Source organism: Protopterus annectens, chromosome 11.part0 (genome assembly GCF_019279795.1).
Source record: "Protopterus annectens isolate FY-2018-M chromosome 11.part0, PAN1.0, whole genome shotgun sequence".
Classification (NCBI taxonomy): Eukaryota; Metazoa; Chordata; order Ceratodontiformes; family Protopteridae; genus Protopterus; species Protopterus annectens.
In genome coordinates this window covers 691,961,760-691,987,428 of record NC_056745.1, presented here as the reverse complement: position 1 = coordinate 691,987,428, position 25,669 = coordinate 691,961,760, and positions in this window count along the sequence as shown.

Sequence of the window (25,669 nt, the reverse complement as noted above, 5' to 3'; positions counted from 1 at the left end):
TTATCAACCCATGCACTGCATGCAATGCACATAACATATTTCACTGGTAATGCACACTACTCTTACTTGCCATAACCCTACCTACACCACAGTCACATACAGGGTAACACAGCACAACATATGGTGATGTAGTATGTGTTGATCGCAATACCTCACACATCTGTCTCTGGCCTCACACCAAGGACACACACTACCATGACAGACAGATAGTCATGGTGAGCAATCACACCAGTACATAACATGCACCCAGTCACTGGCACACTCATTCCACCTCACATATTTGGTTTGCAATGGGTTCATGGGTGTGCATTGTGTCTTAGGTAGGTAGTATGCTATTGGCCCTGGGCCTACAGCAGCATACTGTTATGCTACCCTGCCCCTTGTGACACATGTGATATGATCGTACCTGCTCCTGTCAAACAGTTACACAGGGTGACTCATATGGCATATTACCTATCTGCATAACATTCAGCAGGGGTATGTCTGACATCTACTCATGGGGAGCCTTGCTTCTTAATTCTGTGTGGTTTACTCCAGGGTATGTTGTATCTGTGGGTAGGGACCTGTACCTCCACCATGTGCTCTATACTGCGGTGACAAGGATGACAGACATAGGTAATTTGGGTTGTGGATGTTGGAGGTGTTACCATGGTTGTTGGACAACTGTCATGGGTGTGACCTAACTATGTATATCCAGCAGTGGTAACCTCTATGTAGGTAGCCTGGTTGCGCTCTGTGGTCTTGTCAGTTACTCTGCATAGGTAATGTGTTTGAGTGCATTGACACAGTTACTTATGTATGTCTGTGTCCTTCTCCATATCTGTAGCTGTCATGGGAGGTACATACCATGTAGGACATTGTGGGGTGTAGAGGGGTACAGTGACCTACATGTCCATAGCTGACACACCATGTCTGCTGACACATTCCATGTACAGGTATTACAGGACTAGCGTGCCACTGTGTATATCAATGGGGGGCCTATTGTACACTTGTTGCCCCTGTTCCCCCCTGACACATGCAGTGGTGGGCAGGCATGCACATATGTGGTGGTTACTGGTGTCAGTGTTTTGGAATGGGGTATGGTACTCCAGTATCCACACTGGTGTTCACTCCATGCCTTTGTCACTAGGCACCTGTTGCAATACATCTGCACACGTGCCTCACTCAGTGTATATATATATATATATATATATATATATATATATATATATATATATATATATATGTATATATATATATATATATATATATATATATATATATATATATATATATATATATATGTATGTATATATATATATATCTATATAATATATATATATATATATATATATATATATATATATATATATATATATATATATATATATATATATATATATATATATATATATATATATATAGATATATACATATAGATGTGGGGAGAGAGGGGGAGAGAGAGAGAGAGACACACAGAGGGAGAGAGAGAGTGAGAGGGGGTGGGGCAGAGAGACAGAGATAGTCATATACAGACATATCTGTTGTCAGTCAGATCTGTCTGTATATGTATATGTATCTACATATATCTATATATGTATGTGTGCATTACATATATCTGTATGTACATATTCTATCAATCTTGATGTCTGTGCAGTAAGGGAAACCTGGTTCAAGGCTCCTGAGAGCACACCAGCGGTACCAGGCTATACCTCGTATCATGCTTTTTGGCCCCAAAACTCGGGCCAAGACAAAAAGGGAGGGGGAGTGTCCATATTCATCAAGGACACCCACACCTCCAGGTTAGTGGCAACACATGAAGCATCAGAGACCATCCAGGTGCAACTAACCATAGGCAAAACTGCTATACAACTGGTAGCATGTTACAGACCACCCTCCCAATCTCCTGAACCCCATTCAGCCTTCCTGAAGAAATTGGAGGATATGAATGTCCCACCAAACACCATCATATTGGGAGACTTCAACTACCCTAACATATACTGGGTGCATTATTCTAGCCCAAACACCCTAGCCCAAAGGTTCCTGGAATTCATAAATTCAAATGCAATGGAACAGCTAGTTACCTCTCCCACAAGGGGAGATAATATACTAGACCTGATCATCACAAACATGGGGACAATGTGCTACACACCGGAAGTATACCCCTCGCTAGTCACATCTGACCACAAACTAATCACCCTGGATATACATATCCCACCTCCACCCACAACACAAAAGACTACAGTGAGAAACCTCTCAAAATCTGACTTTACACTTCTTAAAACTGAGTTGGTATCCTTTAAGCCCACTGGGCCAGTGGAAACCACATCCCACAATGCAGAATCCTTCACAAATGCTTTCTATGGACATTTCCAAGAATGCATGGATCATGTAATTTCAAATAAAACCAAGCCCTCTCCACATTGGGCAGGCGTCCTGTCTGGTGGACCCCAGCCATGAACAAATTGTATAACAAAAGAAGGAAGCTACTGCACGACAGAGCAAAATCCCATAAAGATAAGGCATCTCTGATCAGCACTAGAAGAAAGCTACGTTGCCTCATACAAACATGCAAGGCCAACTTTGAGAGGAAAATCGCTATGGACACTAAAGATAACCACAAGGCCTTCTTCTGCTATGTTAGAAACCTGGGCGGAAACCCTCAGATATGTTCAGAGTTAGTTCACAGTGACAAAAACTACACTGAACACACAGATATTGCCAACATTCTGGCAGACACGTTCAGTGCAAATTTCTCCCCTCCCTCACCCCCAAAAGAGGAATTACTTATCCCAGCTGAATGTAACCTCCCTGTCATCTCAGATGTCCAGCTGAGAACCACCCTCAGCAAAGCTATAAACACAGCATCAATGAGACCCAATGGTATCCCGGGTTGCGTGCTATGTGAACTCCAAGAAGAGCTAAACCCGCACATAAAATGCTATTTAACCATAGCCTTACTACAGCATATGTACCTGAACACTGGCATACAGCAACAGTAGTCCCACTCCACAAAGGAGGCACCTCTACAGACACTGGTAACTACCGCCCCATAAGCTTAACCAGCCTGGTCTGCAAAGCTATGGAAAGACTCATTATGGAACTCATACACAGAGACATTGGGGAGTTACAGACACTTGATCCCACCCAGTTCAGCTTTGTAAAGGGCAGATCCTGCCTTTTGAACCTGGTTGACCTTTTCATAGGTTCATAGGTTCATAGGTTCATACTAGGCTATCTGCCCTAGGGCATTTATAAGCCTAGCCAGAGTTGTGTGGCTTTCACCACCCCTTAGGTTGAAGAATACTATACCCATTAGTTTGCTGTGCCTCTGTCCAGCAGTGATACAGAGATGATCCCCGGGGTAAACCTACGATCTCCCATCCACTGGTCAAGATTCCTCTTGAACAGAGCCAGCAAGGTGCTCTGTCTCACATGGACTGGGATTCTGTTCCACAGCATAGGGAGTCTCTGGGTGATGAATCTGTCCCTCCAGCACATCCTATTTATATCCGTGTTGAGGTTTAAGTCTCTTGCTCTTGTGGCTCTGGTGGATTTGGATTTTTTGAGGTGGAGCATGTCCATTAATTCCGGGTTGGACATGGCCTTGTATGTCAGGCACAAGTCACCTCTTTGCAGACGGTATGCGAATGAATAGAGCTGGAGTTTCTTCAGTCAGGCAGCATATGGCATATTTTTGAGCCCCTTTATCCTTTTGGTGAGGAACTTTTGGGGTCTTTCCAATTGCTGCAGGTGTCGGGTAAGATACATTCTGAATGGGGCATTGTACTCAATCATTGGTCTGATAAGTGAAGAGTACAGGGGAACAATGACCTCCCTTGATCTGGATGTGAATCCCTTCATAATCAGGTGGGCAATGTAGAAGGTCCTCCTAACCACTTTGGCAATGTGAGTGTCAAAAGAAAGGTTACTGTCAACTTGGGTCCCCAGGTCCCTGATAACCTCTTCTGTGCTTAATGGATTGCCACCTATGTGGTAACTTGGGGTTACCTTGTTTTTACCAAAGGGTATGACTATACATTTTTGGCGTTTAGCTTAAGGCCATGGCTCTGGCACCAGTTATCTGTTTCTATGAGACCTCTCTGAAGGATATCTGTGTCTGATGGATTTTCAACTATGGCGCCCAGTGTGCAGTCATCTGCAAACTTTGTCAGCCACAATCCTCCTATGTTTTCCTGCACTTCTGAAAAGTAGATGCCGAACAAGAGGGGGCCCAGGACTGAGCCCTGTGGGACACCGCTTGTGACCGGCTTGGAGTCTGACATGGCACCAGCAACTCTAACCCTGTGGGTTCTGTCCTTGAGCCTGTTTGCAACCCATCTTGTGCCATATGGGTTTACATTTAAGCTGGTGAGCTTTTCTATGATACCCGAGTGGGGTATTGTGTCAAAAGCTTTTGCAAGGTCAAGATAGGCTGAGTAAACTGCCTTACCCTCATCAATGGCCTTGGTGACTGTTTCAAAAAAGTCGACCAAGTTCAAGAGGCATGATCTGCCCTTGACAAAGCCGAATTGGGTAGGATCCAATGTCTGTAGGTCCCCTATGTCTTTATTTATGAGTTCCATTATGATCCTCTCCATAGCTTTGCAGACCAGGCTTGTTAAGCTTATGGGGCGGTAATTACCAGGGTCCATAGAAGCACCGCCTTTGTGGAGTGGGACCACAGTTGCCGTATGCCACTCTTTGGGTGTATCCTGTGGTAAGGCTAAGATTAAACAGCAGCCTTATGTGTGGGTTTAGTTCCTCATTGAGTTCATGTAGCACACAGCCGGGGACACCATCTGGTCCCATTGATGCTGTGTTTTTAGCTTTAGAGAGCAGCTCTCACCAGGGCATTTGAGATGACTGAGAGGCTACACTCTGCTGGGATAGATATTTCTCTTTGGGGGGGGGGGGAGAAATTTTCACTGAACCTGTCTGCCAGTATGTTTGCAATGTCTGTGGGTTCAGTGATTTTTGTATCATTTTGGACTAATTCTGAGCATATCTGGGAGTTTCCACCCAGATTTCTAACATAGCTAAAGAAGGCCTTATGATTGTCTTTTGAGTCCTTGGCGATTTTTCTCTCAAAGTTGGCCTTGGATGATTTTATGAGTGATCGTAGTTTTTACTAGTATTGATCAGAGATGTCTTCCCTTTTAGGGATTTTGCTCTATCTTGTAGTAGCTTTCTCCTCTTGTTGTAAAGTTTGTTTATGGCTGGGGTCCACCAGATCGGGCGCTGGCCTTTGGTGGAAAGGGTCTTGATTTTATTTGGGATTGCTTGATCCATGCAATCCTGGAGGTGCTCGTAGAAAGCATTTGTAAGGGATTCAGCAGCGTGGGTTGTGGTTTCCAATGGCTCAGGGGCCTTGAAGGATACCACACCAGTCTTAAGAAGTGTGAAGTTGGCTTTTGAGAAGTTCTTCACTGTGGTCTTTTTTGTTAGGGGTGGGGGCGGGATGTGGATCTCCAGTGAGATTAGTTTATGGTCTGATCTCACCAATGAGGGATATACTTCCGGTGTGGAGCATTTAGTCCCCATGTTTGTGATGATCAGGTCTAGTATATTTTCACCTCTTGTGGGAATGGTGACAAGTTGTTCCATAGCATTTGAGTTTATGAACTCCAGGAACCTTTGGGCTAGGGTATTGGGGCTTGAGTAATGTTCCCAGTCTATGTTTGGGTAGTTGAAGTCACCCAATATGATGGTGTTTGGAGAGACATTTATACTCTCCAGTGTCTTCAGGAAGGCTGTGTGGGGTTCCTGAGTTTGAGAGGGTGGCCTGTAACATGCTACAAACTGTAGAGCAGTTTTGCCTATGGTTAATTGCACCTGAATGGTCTCTGATGCTTCGTGAGTTGCCACCAGCCTGGAGGTGTGGGTATCCTTGATGAATATGGATACACCCCCTCCTTTTGTGGTACGGTCCGGGTTTTGGGGCCGGAACGCATGATATGAGGTAAAACCTGATAGTGCCGGAGTGCTCTCAGGAGCCTTGAACCAGGTTTCAGTCACAGCACAGACATCGATGTTCTCCATACTGAGGAGGGCTTCGAGGGCATGCATCTTGAGATTTAGACTTCTGGCATTGAGCAGCATTACCCTTAGTTTTTTTCCATTATTGTTTTCTAGGGCGGTGGGTTTAGAATTTGAGCCTTGTCTAAAAAAGGCACTATGGGGGTGGCAAGAGCCTTTGCCAATATCCAGAAACCCAGGGGTGACAGGTGCAAGCCGTCCCTTGCGAAGCAGCGTGGCTTGTCAAGCATGTCATTCCAGGCAGACAGACATTGGATCCCCTTAGAATGACACCAGAAATTAAGACAATTATTAAAACTGATCATTTTGTCTCTGTATTGTGGCATCATTCTTGGTGAAGGTAGGATACTGCTCAGGATCAGGTCATACCAGCCTGGGCTGCATAATCTGAGAGCTCCTTTATGTCTCTTTTCATGTAGTCCAGGAAGGTACATCTCAGGTCATTCACACCGGCATGGACAATGACTGAGTCATACTTGTACTTGCTGTGGAGTGACCTGAGTGTTTGTGTTATGTGGTGGATTCTAGCGCCCGACAGGCAGCTTACTGTGACCCTCTCCTTGTTCAATCTGGTGAGTGGGACGTCAGTGTGTCTGACTATGGAGTCACCTATGACAAGTGTGTCTGGCATTGTGTTTGGCCTTAAGGGCTGTGACTGATTTGCACACTGACTTTGTGATCTATGTGTTGCTTGTGTTATGTCATGAGGTGGCAGTTGTTTGGGTGTCTGCTTTGGAGGCCTCTGCTGTTTTGGTAGATTTTTGATCAGTGCCTCCGAGTATGTCTTTGTGTGTTTATGTGTTTGATTTGTAGTTGTGATAGTTCTATGTGAGACTGGGTTTATGGTGTGTGTGGTTACCTTCTCCTCTTGTCTGGTTTTGCCAGTCCTGAGTTGAGAGAGCTCAGCCTCCAGTTTGGCTGTATAGTTGCATCTCTCGCATGTATTTGTGTTTTGTGGGAGGAGGAGAGGGTTGTCTGTGTACATGAGACAATTGTAACATTGCCTCAATATTCCCAGATTCACCGGCTGAGCAGGAGAGGACGCTAGCAACTGACCCTTTGACATGCTAGAAGAAATGAAAAAGTTTGCTGTGTAACTGAGTCAGAAAGGACCTATAGGGAAGTGGGTACTCAAGGGGGTTTTAAGCTAGTGAAGTACTTTGTATAATATAGAAGTGCTTTACCTGACTAAAAAATGCTTTAGGAACAAGTGCTGAGCTTTACAGATAGAGAATAGACTGTTTAGATTACAAGTAGAGCAGTTCTAAGGGAAAAAAATGAAGAGCAGACTTTACGGAGCCAGAAATAGTTTAACCTTGTTTAACCGGCGCTGCCTGATGGTGCTCTAGTGGCAACTCCGTGCTAAATGCAGAAAAGGCAATAAGTCAGTAGTACAGGCTAGCACGCTTTAGTGGGCAGCCAAACAATTAAATTAAACAGCAAACTCTAGTGACTGTTTTCAAAACAGTCACTAGAGCCATTGATGAGGGCGCAGCAGTCCATACAGCCTACCTGGACTTGGCTAAAGCTTTCGGTACAATACCCCACTCTGGCATCATAGACAAGCTCAACAGCTTAAATGTAAATCCATATGTCACAAGATGGGTTGCAAACCGTCTAAAGGATAGAAACCATAAAGTCAAAATCGCTGGTGCCATGTCAGACTCAGAGCCAGTCACAAGTGGTCTCCCACAGGGCTCTGTCCTGAGACCTCTCATGTTCGGCGTTTATTTCTCAGATGTGGAAGCAAACATGGGAGGGTAGTGGCTGACAAAGTTCAAAAATGACTGCATACTAGGCACCATAGTTGATACACCAGCTGACACATACATCCTACAGAAAGGCCTCACTGAAACGGACAACTGGTGCCGGAGTCATGGCCTTAAACTGAATGCCAAATAATGTATAGTCGGCCCCTTTGGGAAAAACAACGTACCCACATATTATCACATAGACAGTAACCAACTGAGTACAGACAAATTAATCAGAGACCTGGGGACACAATTCGATACTGACCTCTCATTTGACACCCATGTTGCCAAAGTGGTTGGAAAGACTTCCTACCTTGCCCACCTTATCATGAAGGGATTCACATCCAGATCAAAGGAGGTCATTGTACCCCTATACTCCTCCCTTATCAGGCCCATGAATGTGTATTATGCCCCATTTGGTATGTACCTCACATGGCACTTGCAACAGCTAGGGAGACCCCATAAGTACCTCATCAAGAGGATCAAGGGTCTCCAACAAATGTCATATGCTGCCAGACTAAAGAAACTCCAGCTCTATTCCCTAGCATACCGCCTACTTAGAGGTGATCTGTGCCTGACGTACAAGGCCATGTCCAATCAGGAATTGATGGACATGTTCCACCTCATAAAATCCAAATCCATCAGAACCACAAGAGCTAAAGATTTAAACCTCAGCACAAATATGAACAGGACATGCTGTAAGGACAGATTCATAACTCAGAGGCTTCCCAGACTCTGGAACAGAATCCCAGTTCATGTTAGCCAGAGCCCCTCACTGACTCTCTTCATTTGAATTCTTGACGAGTGGATGGGAGAATATAGGTTTACACCAAGGATCATCTATGTGTCACTACTAGACAGAGGCACAGTAAACTAATTCTATTATGTAAGGGGGTCTTCACTGTGTCACTACTAGACAGAGGCACAGTTTTCTAAATCTATTCTGTACACTGTATGCAGATAGCCTAGTACTAAACTATGACACTGTGAAACTATATATGTCTATGTATTTCTACATCCCTCTCTATCTATGTATACATATATGCATATTATATATATATATATATATATATATATATATATATATATATATATATATATATATATATACATACATGCATATCTCAATATACATACGTATACACATGATAGATATATATATACTCCTTTTTAGTTCCACATATGTATACACACAGTAATGTACTGATGAACATCCATTACTGTACAACCTACTTGTACATTGCACTACAACCTACATTGCTATGTGCACATAGCTACCTTCACATACATATGTATGTAGAGCCTTCAGTGACAGTTGCAGTATGTCTCCGGCCCTATGCACATCTTCATATACATAGATACAGACCAATAACACATATGGAGGGCTCACAGTATGTAGACTATTATATTAATACTTTACATTGCCTGTGTTTGTTACAGCTGTTTGCGTAGGCTTTCAGTTAGTTGGCCTGCTGTCAACTTGTTTGTTTTGTTGTTACTTTTTTTTAAATATTTTTATTTCTTTCTTTCTCTTTCTCTTTCTCTTTCTCTTTCTCTTTCTCTCTCTTCTCTCTCTCTCTCTCTCTCTCTCTACCTCCAGAGGGTGCAATTAAAGTATTGCATGTGTGGACTGGGAGTACAAGATGCTTTTGTAGGTATCTGCACATGTACATGTGATGTCCTCTGCACCAATTGTTAGCCAGCATTTACTAATTGCATGCAGCCTGTTGTGTAGTGATTGCAGTTCTCACTGTGATTTCAGGACAGTGCTATAAAAAGGTCTGTTAGGTAGGCGTAGCCCTTTCAGATTATCAGGGTGGGGACCATGCTGGTTTGCTGTGGACACTGTTCTGTGAGTGTAAGGGTTGGTATGTCTCTCATATTTCAGGCTGTGTTGTAGACACTGCAATGCATGTTGTACTGTAAGCTGAGTATTCCTTCCTCCAGTTTCCTCTTCTCCGTGTGTATGTAAACTGACACCTACGACTAGTAATACTGTGTATATGGGTGTGTGCGCTTTCCTGTGGGAATTATGGTGTAACTGGTAAATTGCAGTGGCTCTTGTTGTTATGACTTCAATATTTGCCCTTTACATTCACTCCTTGTATGCCTGCTAGGTGTCTTTCCTGTAATGTGTTGCTATGGCTTTCCTATTTTCCATTTACATTCACAGCTTGTAATGCTTGCTATATCTGTTTGGGCAGCAATTCCCTATGTGTTTGTTGTGGTAGGGTGTTACTGCATGCAGTGTGGTCTGGCCATGGTGTGGGCCTTGACACTTACAAGGGTATTTGATCATGCTGCTGAGCAGGCCTCAGATACTCTCAGGTGCATCTTTTATCAGCCTCATGGAATGATACATATCAGTGGGATACTCCAATGAAATATTCTGATATTCTGCAGTAGTGACTGTGGGTTATTTCGAGCATATGTATTACTACACCATTTGTGACGTGCAAGTGGTGCATACTTTCAGTAATTCATAGTTACCATTGCATGTGTAATAACACCTTTCTGCCTACTGTTAGCACATTTCACAGGGTGTCAGTGGGGCACAGTTGACATTTGTTTTCACATCAGGGACATCCCTGTAACTCAGTCACAGTTGCTATGTCTGGGCTCTTAACTATTCAATTATGGCAGTGTTTATCCTGCTCTGAGTATGTGTGTGGCTTGCCAGATGCTACTGTGACATTATTACCTACTAGCTACCAACTAGCATAGCTGTTTCTCTTCACACAGTACTATTTTACAAATCCACTAGATTTGACAGTAAATATACATGACATGCTTTGTGTACTAGACATGCTATATTCCCTTTACATTAATTCCTACTATTTCATAATATATTTCTTTCAGCAAAATGTTCTTGTGTAGCAGTCATGGCTTAGTGGTAAGTTGTGCAGACTAGTGTTTCCAAGGTCCTGGGTTTGAGACTGACAGAGGTATTTTATTTTGCTGCTGAGAAAACTACAGGCCTTGTCATTCTTGTCATTCAGAGTGACTAAGGCACTTTTAAGCAGTTGTAAGTGGGTTAGCGCTGGTTTGCGCGGAGGTCACGCATGCTCACTGCCGCTTAGCTTTGCGCACACACGCTTAGCTAAGTGCACAGAAGCGCACTCCCACTTACTACTGCTTAAAAGTGCTTACTCTCGCGCACACCCGCACTATTTTCTTTTAAAGAAAAGAAAATGGGGAGATAGGAAAGTGGTGAAAAAGGGTGCACAAAGAGGGTAGGACAGTAGGGAAAACAAGCTTGGGTTTTGCAGGAGGGATGTAGGAAAGGCCCATAGCTGCCCATTTCTTAATCAACAACAGCTGTGCATATGTTTGTAATTTGGTGTGAAATTTGAAACCTTCCACCCCTGAGAGAGGTGTGAGGACAACAATATTTGTTGTACAGCCAATTGTAATTGCCAGTTTACGTGTCCAGCAGACATGTGTGCAAAATGGGCAGCTGTGTATGGGGCGTAATTTCTTTTGTGGGTACAGAGTGCCTTTTTTTTTCCAGGTGAGAGTGGTATGTCAGGTACAGGAAGTCGGTATAGCTGGGGAGGTAGGTAGGGGAGGTTAACAGACAAGACAAACAAGACGCATACAGGGGTGGCATATGACATGTGGGGGGATACACAATTGACGGGGACGGATGTTTGGATATCTCGAGCCCATGAGCCCACAGATGGCAACAGTGGAACTGAGATACTCACCCATGGGCAGTTGCCACTGTGCCTTCACTGCCCAGGATGGGGCTCTGCTGGGGGCTGTGTAGGTTGGGCAGCAGGCACGCCCATGAGTTGTGCCACCCGTGCCTCAAGCTGGCGTAGGGGCCCAAGCACAGCATGCCGGATCTCCCTACGCACCACAGTCCGGACATTACGGAAGGTGAGTGGATGTTCTCCTCTGGCCACACTTGCAGAGGGGGCATGAGCCCCATCCCCTGCAGTGCTTCCACCCACAGGTGGCACAGGGCCACCAGAGGAGGGTCCGGCCTGGGCACTACTGCCAGGTGCACTCGCCAGCTGAAGTGGGAGAGGTGGGTTCACTGGAACCCGCCTTCCCTGTCGTTCTATGTTTTGCATTATTTTATGACAGTTTGGGTTAGTAACGTACAATACCATTCACAATTAGTTGTAACAGCATGCATTAGTGTTCCCATTAACCAAACACCCATAATTTCAAGCCATTGAACAGCAAGCATAACACATGCATAATTTGAACAACAATACACAATCCAACAACATGCAGGGTTGATTAATGGCAACAGGCCATCAGGTTTGGATGTATGAACAGGGCACATGCATCAACGTACATGCAAATATGTATGAACCAACAGGACAAATGTCCAGGGGAGTTAATTGTAAAGACACATACCCATTTCATGTGGAATGGATTATTTGTGGTTATAGGGTAGGGTGAAGAAATATTTCATTAACAACTTCAAATACCTATACATATGCTTTACATTTCTACTAGCTGCAGATATATACACACTACAAGTCTGACTACAGTTTCCGATGTGTAAACTTATGCATGTTGGTGATAGGAATGTTACTGCTACATTAATATACATTTCATTTTTATTCATACACATTCATATCTGGCTGTGTTCAGCTACAGCATCCTGCTACATTTGCTTTATATGGCTCTAGACAACTGTGGATGTTTGGTATTTCTTACAACCATACTATCTGCATATTGCAAACTTACAGCAACATATCCAAATTGTGGGACACACATTCCAGCTTCAGTACTTTATTCCACACATTTCGCTGTTTGGTTGTGCCTGTCACATTCATTTCATTCTGTACTGACTGCAGTATACTTTATTCAGGAGTTATTACAACTTTATTGGTGGATTCATACCTCTTTCACACACTCTCACTTGTTTTATTTTTACAATTCAGGATGGAACTTAATTCTAGGCTTTATTGACATGTTTTACTTGGTTAAAACAATCCTTTCCAACAGTCTCACTTGTGTCATGCTTCAGAATTTAAACGGGGATATATTTCACACATGTGTTTTACTCAGCTTGTGTAGCTGTAATTTATAGCCTGTTTCAGGTTATGTACTATTATATTACAGGTGGAACATCTTTATTTCAAACTTGTTTCATTTTTATTTTTGGATTACAGGCTGCATCACACTTATGTAATCACACAGTACTAGCAGAATCTCTCTTACACTGTTACTTGCACTTTATATTAATAGGTGACTACACTGCACTCTTTTGCAAGCTGTCATACTTATATTTTTTAACAGTTACAGGGAGAGAATTACTAACCTGCCTGGTGGCACAACCGCACAAGCCTATCGGCATAGGCTCGATGATTCACGGAACGGACACCTGCAACTGTAATATAAATGAAGTAATATTGGAATACACATCTCCATAATATCAGCTAGGTTAACTTTCTACATAAATAATTACATGTAACTTACTCAGTAGTGGGGCGTTGGGCATTTGCCGGGCCTCCTGGATTCAACGGTTCAGTTGGTCCTGCTTCCGTCTCTTCAGGTCCGCATGGTGGTGACAGACCTGTTCAACAGTCCTTGGTATTCCTGTGGCACTGGTGAGATCATGTGCCTACCGGTCCCACGCCTCAGCCTTGTATGCTCCCTACAGGACCTGGCCCTGCATGAGTTGGGCCTCATGATCGTGGACGAGGAGCCAAACCATATATTTGGACTCCTCAATGCCCCACCTCTGTGCTCGGAAGCAACTATCCTTTCCTACACCTGACATCCTGACTGCAAATTGGTTCCACAATCAGTTATGCTGTGTATTCCCACCTATGGGGCTTATACATGCCGTTTTTCCCGCACTTATCTGTGATTGGCCATTTTGGAAATGTATCAGCTTCACAAAACCTACTTTGTCATGCTTCTCTTTCCATACATTCCTATATATATATGCTATTACTGCATTTCTAAGAGCAACTGTTATGGCTTAGTGGTTCAGTACTTTGACTATGGTGCATGGTATCCTGAGTTCGAGCCTGGCCATTGCTTTTTATATTTTATGACTGTCTACACAGGCTAGGAGGTGTGTCTGTGTAAAGGCAGTTTTGATACAGCTTGCTCAACGTTGCCCGCCGGTTAGCTTGTTGGCGCGGTGCGCAGCTCCACGCAAACGGGTTATGCTGCTTTACGCGTCGTTTGGCTGTCAGCATGCATATTACGCTCAGCTCAGCTACGGGCTCACAGTTTCAGCGTGTTAAAATGCTGCTCAACCCCGGGCACTCATTTTATACCTGTGAAACCACTGCTCACCTACGGGCAGATATGCTCAGCTTGTTAGAGTGTAGCTCAGCTATAGGCACTTCTGACATTTGTTTTTTTTTATTATCACACATTTCTTCATAATACATGGCCCATTTCATTACATTTTACATAAAAATAATTTTATATATGTACATATATGTCAGGGAATTGTTTCGTGTTTATTTCACTAAAAATAAAAATTGATGTTGTGGGGGCTCGAACCATGACTGCCTCATCTTCAGCTGACGTCTCTACTGCTACGCTGTTGCTTCTTGGCTTACTTTGCATATTTAGACCTTATATGCTTTTCCTCTGACTGCTAACTGTGACTAAGCGACGGGCATGCCCGCACAAACGAGCGCAATCACGGGCAAACATCTTTAAAACTTATAAAAAAATATATAACATGTTCATTTTTACATTTTATGTTTATAGTCTGTGGGGGCATGTGTTGTGTTGTGTTTATTGACATTTACGCGGACTCTGTCATGGGGGTTTACTTTCGGGACTGTTACTCTTCTCGGGGCGTGTCTGTTTTCAGGGTTCGACCTACGGACATGCCTTCTACTTTCTTACATGGACCGTGTTAGCCTTGGGTGTGAGTCAGCATGCCCTCATTAATATGCATGGCATGCTGACGTCACACCGTTTAACTGCAGCCTCCTTGTAAGACTTGTAACTCTTACACGGAGGCTTTGTGAATCCTGCTAACTCTCTTATTTCTTGAACTCTCCTCATACTTCAACATCCCAATTTGAATTATAACCTTCTACTTCTGTTATGTATATGACCCTTAATTGTATAACTCTAAAATCTCCCTCCAAATCAGGTGATCATAAACCACCTTGTTCTTACCCCTCTTAACTCTTGCCCTCTTTTCCTTCCCCCAGATAAATTCCTTCAAATCTTTATTAATTATTGTCCACAACTTCTCCTCAGGTTGATAAAAATATACCAGACCTATATATAAGACTAAAGGGACTAAAAACATTTTTGTGGCTTATATCTTACTATCCATGTATGAGAGCTTCAAGTTTCTCAGTTTTTGTATTATCTTTTGTTTAGTCTCTTCCTACATATATTTAGCTGCCATAACAGAAGTAATTTTAATCCATACTCCTAAATATTTCATCCTAATTAATAAATGTGGGTATTGCTGAACCAGTCTGTGTGTGAGTATATCATTTATAGCTCATTTTTTGACAAAATAAAAGCTTACGCTTGTCAAATTTGAGTTGATTCTATTTAATATAACATCAAGGAGTTTCAGATACAAAATACTTATTTTATGCAACTAATGGAGGAAATTTAGGAAATATTTTTGTTCTAAAATCTTAGGATATTTGCAAATTTTCATGTGTTTTTTTGAGAACAAAACTGCCCAAGCAGAAACTGTCCTGTGTAAAGAAGGACAGGTAGTAAACTTAGTAATATGTGCTCCTTTTGAAATTATTTTTCCTATTCCTCCTTTGAACTCAACCCTCTTTGCTGACCTCTTTTCTTACTTTCGTACTTGATAAGATTCTAGAAACTTTTTAATTTGGCTTTGCTTCACTGCTCCTTCCTCACTTCCTCATTATCTTCTAACTTCTTTCTCTCTCTCTCTCTCTCTCTCTCTCTCTCTCTCTCTCTCTCTCACACTCATTACCACTCAGTGTGCTTCAGGTGGTCAGGATAAATCTGTGTAGGTAAATAATCCTTGACAGAGAAAGTCCTCAGAAATGACAAAGCCATTTAGGAAGTTTACAGAAGCATTGTTGATTGACATCAGGCCAACATATATGCATTTTTCCAGTAGCTATATTCATAATTATTTTTAGTATTTGGTTCAATTATTTCCAGCCATATTTAACAGAACACGGTAGTACAATTTTCTAGCTCATTACTAGTGCATAATTATTTCTGTCCCAGTTCCCTTCCTCATGGGTGTTTTTATAAAGACACTCCCATTGTATGAATGTTTTTTATCCCTTGCCTTTACATTTCCTAGGTGATCTCTTTTGACATTTCTCAGATGGCCTCCAGGTCCCCTCTCTTTTTTGAATTCCTCTGGGTCAGAGGTCCCTCAACTTGTTAATCTGTTTTGTCGCTTGAACCAGGTGATATGATTGTCATCTATTAATTTCCAATTCAATCAAGCACTCTTACTGTAACCCCAGTTTGTTATGGGCCATGAGCCTGTTCTTCTACTTCACTTTTTCCCTGAGCCAGGTGTTTAGCTTCCCACCTTGGCTAGTCCTTATCCACCATAACTAGAGACACATCCATATTGCATAGGTAACATCTTCATACTTCCTTCAGTAAATATGAAGCAACACTTTGCTTTGAGTGTACTCAGCTCCTCTTTTCCCCTATTTGCAAAACTATATAATTTTCCTTTCTTCCTACCTTACAATATAATTATCACTTAACTAACTCAACTGTACTGAATAAATCTAAAGCCGTGACTGAGAACTGAACCCTGTTAGTTCATTGAAACTATGGCTGCTTTTTTCTAATGTGGTTCTACCTGATAATACGGTCCCAGTAGCTTCATTCCTAACCTAACTATTTCCTAACCACTACTGACTGATTCCATACCAAGAGCACCAAAGTCAACTGTGTGGAATATTATTATAAAAACTGCTTTCAAACAAGTCAGACCAAAAAGTACACAATGAGGAACCTTGTTTGCAGACAGAAACGCCTCCGAGTCAAAAAGCTTAACGCTTTTATTTTGAACAAACCAAAGAGCGCCACAGACCACTGCAGCTTCTTCAGAGAAACAAGTTAGACAAAAAACACTCACTTTAAAAATACTACATCAGGAAATGACATATTCCTGTTTCCTGTTACCAAACAGTTGTATTTAAAAACACATACAAAGTGCTAAAAAGTTAAAGGCATCCCACATTTAGAATCATTTTTAAAAGTAGCACACAACAATGAGAAATGGATTCAATTATATGAAAAAAGATCTCAGCGACTTAACAAATAATATGGATGACAAAAAACAGATGTCATTACTATTTACAATAAACTACTATACAAAATATGTAAGTAGATCTATCGAAAAATATACTCTAATACTCACTTAAAACATTAAAAACAAGTTTGCCTTATATGAGATGTGTATAAGGGATAAATACTACTCATGTTTGCTCAGGCTTAGTTTATTAAACATTCTATTTGTGCTGTAACAATGCAGGACTAAGGAAGAAAGAGAGAAAGAAGAAGGGGGGGGGGAAGAAAAGGAAAAGGAGAAGTATCCTTTGCCCTGCGGGAAACACGTGCGACCTATAAGATTCAGCACGTGAGAATCCATTGTGTCTTCCTACTAAGACCACTAAGACTAGGTTATAAACCTGACTGTTAGGTTAAGTAAGCCCTGAATAGTAGACGGTCAAGTCAACTAGCTAGACCTAATGTGTTAGTGCAAGGTGATGGTAACACACAACACTGCCAAATCATCCAGTATGTGTTGCCTGATATACGGGTCAGACCTAAAGTCAGAGAAAACTATATAATAACAGTAGGTTTTACCTAAAATAACTTTTTAATTTAAGAACTGGGGCAATGTTGCAGTTAGTGTTAAGGCCAGGAAGACAGAAAGCGTCCAAGCGCAACTGCCAATCCAGCTCACAATTTTCTAGTATTAACATCCAACAGCATAGTTTTTATAAAAGGAAAGGAATGTCCAGATGTGGATTCTGTAATTTCTGTAACAATGTCCGAACAGGGGAGACATTCCTTGTTAGGGACAGGAAGTTTGTCATCAAGCATGCACTTAATTGTGAGAGCAAATCAGTTATATACATTGCTATGTGCAACTGCTGCTCTGGGTTCTACATCGGAAAAACCGACAGGAGACTGCGAGATAGGATGTATGAGCACTTGTATGCAATTAGGACATGTAAAGATGACAACGCACTGGCCAAACATATTGCATTGTTCCCAGGACATAGTTTTAGCTTTATGGCTATAGACCATGTACCCTTAAAAATCAGAGGGGGCCCTGTATCTTTAATACTAGAAAATTATCAGCACCTTGCACTAACACATTAGGTCTAGCTAGTTGACTTGACCGTCTACTATTCAGGGCTTACTTAACCTAACAGTCAGGTTTATAACCTAGTCTTAGTGGTCTTAGTAGGAAGACACAATGGATTCTCACGTGCTGAATCTTATAGGTCGCGTTTCTTTCCAGGGCAAAGGATACTTCTCCTTTCCTTTCTTCCCCTTCTTCTTTCTCTCTTTCTTCCTTAGTCCTGCATTGTTACAGCACAAATAGAATGTTTAATAAACTAAGCCTGAGCAAACATGAGTAGTATTTATCCCTTATACACATCTCATATAAGGCAAACTTGTTTTTAATGTTTTAAGTGAGTATTAGAGTATATTTTTCGATAGATCTACTTACATATTTTGTATAGTAGTTTATTGTAAATAGTAATGACATCTGTTTTTTGTCATCCATATTATTTGTTAAGTCGCTGAGATCTTTTTCATATAATTGAATCCATTTCTCATTGTTGTGTGCTACTTTTAAAAATGATTCTAAATGTGGGATGCCTTTAACTTTTAGCACTTTGTATGTGTTTTTAAATACAACTGTTTGGTAACAGGAAACAGGAATATGTCATTTCCTGATGTAGTATTTTTAAAGTGAGTGTTTCTTGTCTAACTTGTTTCTCTGAAGAAGCTGCAGTGGTCTGTAAAACTCTTTGGTTTGTTCAAAATAAGAAGCTTTTTGACTCGGAGGCGTTTCTGTCTGCAAACAAGGTTCCTCATTGTGTACTTTTTGGAATATTATTATACCAGGAAATGTCACGGAGAAAAGATCATTTATTTATTTTGTTGACATTATATCAGAACTTGTTTTGTCACCTATGTTGTACTTTATTTTGAGGTTTTGTGGTCAAAGGAGTTAGATAAAATGAAAAAGAAGATTTTTATGTTGGTCTTATACCTTTTCGCTTATCTCTGGAGTTTATGTGATCTTCAGGGTTGACATATTTAGAGACTGGGGATGGGGAGGCAATGCCCCTCTGCAGAATATATGGTGCTTTTTTAATACTACAGATTGTTTGGGAGTATGATTAATTGGAGATTTAGATGTCTTAGTTTTGGTTATTTACATTATAATTAAGTGATATGTGCCTGGTTATAGCAAATCCTTCTGTACCACTGTTATAACTTCCTGCTCATCTGTTCTCCTATCATTCTTAAGCTATTTCTGAACAAACCAGTGTCAGTCTGGGATCCCAATATCTTAAAAACTTGAAGCCATCAGAATGTTGATAAGAAAAGCTAAAGAAAAAAAGAGTTGCATTTGTGCTACTTGGTCAGTCTGAACTAAATAATACTGTTATGAGCACCTTGCAACATTTACTAAAGGATACGGGCACACACAGGATCTGTTAACTAAGAAACCATACTGTTTATACTGTAATGGCAGCGACTGTTAAAGCAACACAGAATTGTTTGACATTTTGCTCACAGCATAGCATTATGGGATTGTTAAAGACACACATTACCATACATTATACCACTATCACTTACCTAAGAATGTAATGATCACTCATGGGTCACAGCAGGTCTTTGTCAGATGTAGAGTAACAAGTGCTAAGAGCTGTTGTGTCATTTTGCAACTGCATAGCATTTGCTAGTGGCTGAACCATTTTACTCTGCAATGGCCCATGCTAATTCCCGGCTATCTTACTCTGGTCTGATAACATTTAGATGCACCCGATCTTCATCTCACAGCCACTTTTTTGGCTGCTGCTTAGATACCCTGACCACAAACTGCATGAATCTTTTTATCTCAGAAACTGCTTAAATATGTTGCTCTTGTGAATACTTTGGCTCCAAGGGTCTTCCTTGCATTGCTGATCAGGAAGTGAACAATAAGTGGACCCCTTCCTCTGAATATAAATGCTAATCTACCCTGTCCACACATATTGCTCAGGCCCTTGTAATTAATCAACCAAGCCACCAGATAGACAGGTGGGTGGCAAAAATCATTTGTCAAGAGTGTATGATGACAGATTCTCCACCTTTAAATGTCTTTCTATATACCCAAAACCACCACTACTTGATTACCATTAATATGAAGTTTTAATTGGATGTGCCCCTTTCTGATCCCCTGAAAGTTCACTACTCCAGAATGCCTCAGAATGTATGCTAACTTCATTGGCCAACAAGAACATGTATTCCTCCAACTTAGGTCACGTAAACGTTTGACAATCACAGGGAAAGTCTGTATACCTAGCCATTGGTAGTCTATATTTGACTCCAGATATTTAAAACCACTGCCAGTCCTAGAGGATCCTACTCATTGCCCAGTGTCTTGTGTGCATTATATGTTCATAGGTATTTATTAGGCTATTGATTTGTGAAGATCTTAAGAAGCCTGGTCTTACATTCCATGGTCGTTTTTAATCCCCTATATTCTGCATATGGATAACGTAGAGATGGGCTGATGAAGACTATGCTGGGACATTTACATGTGTCCTCTATCCTTGAGGGACAGGAGGTGAACTTGTGGTTACCCAGGCCTTCATCAAAATTACATTTGAATAGAGTAAGACAAGTACTTTTTGCTTTATGTAAAGTAAAAGATGTCTCCAAATAAGTGGTATTCTCTGTAATAAATACATAGCAAATTATGTTCTGTTTATTTTACAAAATAAATTGAAATCCCTTGAGTTTTTCATGATACTATTGGACTTGTCTGAGAGAATAGGGACAGATGAGTTTTGATAGGCTAGACAGAAGTCAGCTGTTATCAGCCACTATGACATCAAGAACAGGAACAAGGTTTTGCGATGGTCTGCGTTCAGTTTATGATTTAGACCCTTCATTATTTTAGTGATAAAGCATTGTAGTCACTTCAGTTGTGCCATGTGTTTCGGCAGGTACATACCCAAAGGGGTATTATACTCAGTGAGTGCTGATTATAGTGGAATGATTATATTCCTAGACTGGGATGTCATACCTTTGGATATAAGCAGTGTGATAAAAAAGAACTTTCTTGCAATATTGGATATATGATGGTCAAAGGACAGTTCATTGTTGACATAGGTTCTCAGATCCCTAACTACAGGATCATTTTTCAGGGCTGTGCAGTTAATATGACATTTACAAGGGGAATCATGCTTGCTGAAGGATATGATTATACATTTCTAGGCATTTAGTTTTAGTCCATGATTTTGAGACTGGCTATTTGTTTGGGATAGGCCCTCTTGAGGGATACTTGGTGTTCTCTCAGAAGATTATGAAGGCATCAAATTTGCAGTCATTTATAAACTTCATCAGATCATAAACCCTTAACATTAGCTTTGTCCTCTGAGAAGTAAACTCTAAACATGAGTGGCCCAAGGACTGATCCCTGGCTATGATATACCACCAGTGACAGGTCTTTTCGAGGAGATAGCACTATCCACTCTTACTTTGTGGGCTCCATTTGTGAGCCTTTCCCACTTCATATGTGAAAGAACAGGCTAAATGTTGTTAATGTGATCCCGGCAGTCATTAAGGCCTCCACTTTGCCCAGCTGGTCATGCGATAGCTAGCAGTACTTTGTGAAAACCAACTCACTACTCCTGCAAAACGCAGTTACAAAGGCAGAATGTCTCACCCTTGCATCACGAACTTTAGAAAATACAACAGGATAAGCAGTGTCCACGAACAACACTGAGTGTGCAAGGCTTCAGTATTTTCAATTATACCCATTTAGAAATTAATCAGGAGCATTTTTCTCTTTTTAATAAAAGGCTTAAATTTATACCTAGTTCCGTCATTAGTTTACCAGAAACAATGACTGAGATTTAGTTGTTTTAGAGGAAACTGGAGTTGCAATCCTTGTTCTATAATAATCGAGGAGCTTTGAGACAGACAAGTAACAATAGTGAAGTTTTCAAACTTAAAAGTACATTCAACCCTCCTACTGCTCCCATTGTTGTTACTTATGAAAACTTGTGTTTAAGGGACACTCACTCATTCTTAAGCTCACACAAGAAAAAAACATTTCAACTTGAATAGACAGGAGATGGCACTGTTAAAACAAATTAGATGTGATGACTCTATTAGGGTAATGAAACCCAATAAAGGGGGAGGGATGGTGTTAGTGGAGAATATTGAATGCAAAAATGATGGACATTTTTTATGATACCACCAGCTATATGGAAGCTTCATATGATGAAGTTATGATTGCTCATAGGAAGGTCCAACTTTTTTTGGAGGACTCTCTTTTCCAGGTCATCATTTCAGAGGAACTGTGAGTTTCTTAAAACTGAGCATCTCACCATTCCCCAAGCGTTTGGAATACCAAAGGTCCATAAGGATGTAACCAATCCACCATATAGAGTGATTATCACATCTAAAGGTAGTTCTACCTATCCCTTAGGTCTGTTTATAGATGCTCAAACCAATTGTGGTTAACATTAATCATATACTGAAAGATTCATGGGACTACCTGTCTAGATTAAAGGAAGAATTCTCCACAGAAGTTTCCTTTACAACAATGTATGTAATTGACCTTTTTACTAGCATCCCTCACAAAGAGGGACTTGAATTATTTTTGGAGGCTATGCTGGACCTAACAGATTTAAATAGTACTATGATGAATTTTGCTATAAGTGTTATGGAAGTGATTTTGGATAACAATTTTTTTATGTTTGAGGGTAGCTACTTTAAGCACATACAGGTTGTAGCAATGGGGGACAGTTGCGCCCCCATTTACACAAATATGTTTATGTATGCTTAGGAACATAAGTATGTCTTTCCATTAGAATTTAATGAAAGATGGAGTTTATATCTTTGTTTTTTAGATGATATTTTTATTCTTTGGAAAGAACCTATTTCAGCCCACACAGATTTGGCTACCCATTTAAACGATTTACATTCATTCCTTACATTCACTAGTAAAAATTTGAATATTAGTATCGACTTCTTAGACATAAGGTTGTGCAAAGACATGGTAGCAAAGAAATTTTGCTCCACTATTTTTAGAAAAGAGACATTTTCTAATTCTTATTTGAACTACAATAGTCAACATCCCTTCATAGGTTCATAGGTAGGTACTAGGCTATCTACCCGAGGGCATTTATAAGTCTAGCCAGAGTGTGTCAGCTTTTGCCACCCCATTGATTAATTAACTGACTCTCTGTCAAGAAGAGCCAATGAAGTGATCCCAGGGGTGTATTTTCTGTTACCTATCCACTCGTCAAGGCTTCTCTTGAAGAGTGTTAGTGAGGGGCTCTGCCTAATGTAGTTAGGAATTTTGTTCCAAAGCATGGGGAGTCTCTGTGACAGGAATCTATCCCTCCAGCATGTTCTGTCTATTGTTGTGGTGAGGTTTAGCTCACTAGAGTGAGTGGCTCACAGTGACTTGGATTTCTTTAGGTGGAGCATGTCCATCAGTTTTGAGTTGCACATGGCTTTGTAAGTCAGGCAGAGATCACCTCTGAGTAAGCAATATGCCACTGAGTACAGCTGGAGCTTTTCAAGTCGGGCTGCACAGGACATATGTTTGAGACCAGTAATCCTCTTGGTGAGGTACTTTTGTGGTCTTTCCAGCTGTTGGAAGTGTCTTTTGAGGTACATCCCAAACGGGGCATTGTACTCTATGATGGGTCTGATGAGTGATGAGTAGAGGGGCACTATAACTTCTTTATTTCTAGATGCAAACCCTTTAGTAATTAGATGGGCTACATAGAAGGATTTCCTAACTACTTTGGCAGTATGATTGTCAAAGGAGAGATTACTATCTACCTGAGTCCCCAGATCTCTTATTACCTCTTCTGCATTAAGTGGGCTGCCACCTATGTGGTAATTCATGGGTGTTTTGTTTTTCCCAAACGGGATGACTATGCATTTTTTGGCATTTAGCTTGAGACCATGACTTTGACACCAGGTGTCCATCTCAGTAAGGCCCTTTTGGAGAATGTCTGTGTCAGCCGGAGAGTCAATTATGGATCCCAGTTTGCAGTCATCGGTGAACTTGGTTAGCCTTAGTCCTCCTGTGTTTGCCTGTACTTCTGAGAAGTATATGCCAAACAGTAGGGATCCCAGGATCGAGCCTTGTGGGATACCACTTGTGACTGGTTTAAAGTCTGACCTGGAGCCCGCTACTCTTACCGTGTGAGTTCTGTCTGCAAGCCAGTTGGCAACCCATCTCGTGACGTAGGGGTTTATGTTCAGGCTGGTGAGATTTTCTATAATTCCCGAGTGGGAAATGGTGTCAAAAGCCTTGGTGAGGTCAAGGTAGACTGTGTGAACTACCTTTGCCTCATCTATGGGCTTGGTGACTGTCTCAAAGAAGTCAACCAGGTTTAGTAGGCATGATCTGCCCTTAACAAAGCTGATCTGGGTTGGGTCAAGTGTTTGGAGATTCCCAATGTCTTTGTTAGTGAGTTCCATGATGATGCACTCTGTAGCCTTGCAGACCAGGCTAGTCAGGCTTATGGGAAGATAGTTACCAGTATCAGTTGTGGCCCCTCCTTTGTGGAGCAGAATAACTGTTGCTGTGTGCCATTCTATGGGCACATTGCCTGTGGAGAGGCTGAGGTTGAACAGTGTGTTTAGGTGGGGGGGTTAGTTTGTTCTGTAGTTCGTGCAAGACGCAGCCTGGAACACCATCTGGCCCCATTGATGCTATGCTTTTGGCTTTTGAAAGGGCTGTTTTCACCTGTGCATCTGTGATTTCGGGGACACTACACTTTTCTGGTATTGCTGTGGGCCCTTTTGGGGGTGAGATGGGGATGAAGTTTGCACTGAATCTATCTGCCAGGATGTTGGCAATATCAGTGGGTTCAGTATATTTTGTGCTATTTTGCACTAGCTCAGAGCATATCTGCAAGTTGCCACTTAGATTCTTGATGTAGCTAAAGAAGGCTTTGGGGTTATCTTTCAAATCCTTGACTATTTTTCTTTCGAAGTTAGCCGTGGAGGATTTGTTTCTTACTGATACTGATCAGGGATGTCTTTCCTTTTTGGGATTTGATTTTTTTCTGAACTAGTTTCCTCCTTCTATTGTATAGCCTGTTTATGGCAAGGGTCCACCAGACTGGTTTCCTTCTCTTAGAGGAGTGAGTCTTAGTTTTGCTAGGAATGGCATGATCCATGCATCCTTGTAGGTGCTCATAGAGTGCATTTGTAAAGGTTTCTGCACCTTGGGCAGCGTTATCCTTCAGCGTGGGGGCTGTGAAACTTACCACCTTTGTCTTAAGTAAGGTGAAGTTTGCTTTAGAAAAGTTTTTTACTGTGGTTTCCTTAGTTGGGGATGGTGGTGGGGTGTGGACATCCAGAGTGATTAGTTTATGGTCTGATCTAACCTTCAAAACTAGAAAAAAATATTTTCAAAGGCCAGCTAGTTAGGGCTACGTGAATGTGTTCTAACCGGGACTTACTGAGGAAGGAGGTTCTATTTATTACAGAATTATTTCTGGAGAGAGGGTACCCCAGAGATCTTATTAGTAAAGTGAGCAAAGAGGTGGTACCAGCTTGAGGTACAAAATTTAAACCCATTTTGGGTGTGTGTGTCAATTCAGCAGGGTCCGCTTTGGACACCTTGAATGAGCAGTTTACAAGTAGCATGGTGCTTCCATTTGGTGAAGGTGCCAAAGAAGTTAAAGCTATAATGCTAAAATACTGGA